Here is a 2,299-nt window from a genome sequence, read left to right as displayed (position 1 = left end):
GGAGCGCCGCGCCAAGGCGCGCCCCGCGCGGCCAGGGGCGGCCGGCCGCGCCGGCAGTACGAGTGGTTGCTAAGGAAATGCGGAGGGAGCGGCGGGAGAGGACGGGTAGGGGGTGCGAGTCAATCAAAAATTCAATTACAGGTATCGGGGCTGGCCGTGAAAAGCGTTACACGGCTTCAAAAGCCGGGGGATTAGCCGTGCCCCCGGGAGCTACGCAGACGTAAATAGCAGCACGCAGACCTCATTTCTGAAGGGGCTTGTTGAAAAGAGATGGGGTTGGGGGGGGGGGGCTGAGGAAAACGAGAGGGTCAGTACAAAGGGAGAAGACGGATCTTTCCTTCCCGGTTATTCATCAGAAAGCGAAGCGTGAAGAAAAACAGTGCTGCTGTGTGTGCCATAATGTAAACCCGCGGCCAGCTCCCCCCCGGGGTACAGGGCTGCCGCTATCTGAACAGCCTTTCCCCTCCGTCTGCCCCACTCCTCCCCTCGAGCCCTGCCAAGGGATCAGCTGTCATTGTATTTCTAAAAACGAAAAAAAAAAACCCAACAGGCTAGAAATATGTATCTACCCACACACCCCAACACGTATACACACTAATATTTTATGTACACAGACACACGTCTGCACGCACACCAAAAGGTTAACAACAACAAAAAGAGACCTTAGCGGGAAATACTAGCATTGGAGCAAGCTGGAGGTCACCAGACACACATCCCTCAAAGAAAATTCAGAAGGAGGAAAAAAAAAAAAAGCCCTCCTCCCTAGAGAGGCTGAAGGGAAGAGTCTGGTTGCTGTGGTGGAGTTGATCCTAAAGTTAACTTTCAGCAGCCCATTTCCAGACAGCAGCGCTGAATCTATTTGGATAAAACGCGTGTGACCCAGACACTTGGCGCTGGGCCCAAGCGCGTTGCACCGGCAGCCCAAATAAAAACTCCCTCCCGTACAACAATGAAAGAAATTAGCGAAGACCGAGAACCCGCCCTGCCGCCGCCGGGCAGCGAGAGCCCACTTACCTCCCCCCACCACGGCTCCCTGCGAGCCCCGCCGCCGCCGAGGGCGCGCCGATAAACAGGGCTCCGCGGGGTTAAGAGTCTAGCAAACCCCAAGCGGCTCCAAGTAAATCAAAACCACACGCTTCCATCTTCCTGATGAGCCCGGCCAGAGCTTAACATCTCCGCGAGCATCAGGGCTGCAGTCTCGGCTTCGCGCGGACCCTCTGAGTTCAGGCACAAAATATGCACTTGTCTGACCGCTAAAGTAGACGCTGGACATGACACGACCAAACGCTGGGCTTTTAAACTTACGGCAGTCTGGAATAGTTGTGGGTTGTTCTTGGGTTTTGGGGGCTGCTTTGGTTTTCACCTATTTTTTTTTTCTTCGCTCTACCAACGATTTAGTATTTAAAAAAAAAGAAACTCTAAAAAAGAGTTGCACTATTCAAGACCGTACTTCATAAACCACTACTCTTTTCAGTTGAAAATCCTCGCACCCCCTTCCCCCATCCTCAAACCTCAAAGGTTTCACTCTGAAATTACTCCAAATCCACCTCGCCTAATGCGATATAAAACTCCCCCCGCTCCCCAAAGCCCTGCAACGCACCATTATTCGGGATACAAGAAAAGCAAAAGTTTCATTGAATAGCGTGAAATCTTCCTTACCGTTTTCATCTTCAATTTCTGATATAAAGTAAGTTTCAAACAATAGAGATTGCACAGGACGATTCCCGTATTCCTCTCTGCTTTTCCCCTCTGTGCAAGCAACCATCAGGGTTATATTCTCCAACAGAATAAAATTCTCTAGCCTTCCTAAAAGGGGCTTTTAGAAAACGGACTGACTTGGCAGGAGGAGGGATGCCATCAATTCACCCAACCTATCACCCTGCACATTTTGTCTTTCCAACAAAAAAGGGGGGGAAGGAAGGAAGGAAAAACAGGCTTATATTGGGGTGGGGGTGGGTGCCCTCCTCTTGAACAGCCTCCTCTGTGCAAAATACCATGTGAATATCATCTGAGGTGGGGGGGAGAAAGGGGGGGGAGCGAGAGAGCGAGCGAGAGAAAGGGGGAGAGGGAAGGCAAGCAGGCAGAGCAGGAAGGACTCAGGAAAGTTGGTTGAAGTAGCCCCAGACCTCCTCTCGCTGCCGGCCCCCTGCCAAGCCGAGCGCGGCGGCAGCAAGGAGCCTTGGCAGCCTCGCCCGGGGAACGGCGCGGAGCACGCTGACGTCAGCCTGCAGATGTGCCCCGGCCGGCGGCGCGGCGGCGCATGCGCGCCGTGTCACGTGGCGGCGGGGGGGGCAGGGGT

At 53.6% G+C, this 2,299-nt stretch overlaps 1 protein-coding gene across 1 annotated transcript in view; it reads right to left on the bottom strand.

Moving 5' to 3' along the window:
- The window catches only part of ADAMTS6 (ADAM metallopeptidase with thrombospondin type 1 motif 6), a 163,103-nt gene extending 161,077 nt beyond the window's left edge, over nt 1-2,026 (bottom strand). Inside the window, exon 1 of the mRNA XM_026056451.1 lies at nt 1,660-2,026. The gene's annotated coding sequence lies outside the window, so the exon portion shown is untranslated. The remainder of the gene's footprint in view (nt 1-1,659) is intronic.
- Between the last annotated feature and the right edge of the window lie 273 nt (nt 2,027-2,299).

This window comes from Apteryx rowi, unplaced genomic scaffold (genome assembly GCF_003343035.1).
Source record: "Apteryx rowi isolate R43461 unplaced genomic scaffold, aptRow1 scaffold_131, whole genome shotgun sequence".
Lineage (NCBI taxonomy): Eukaryota > Metazoa > Chordata > Aves > Apterygiformes > Apterygidae > Apteryx > Apteryx rowi.
This window is presented reverse-complemented; position numbering and strand designations above follow the sequence as displayed.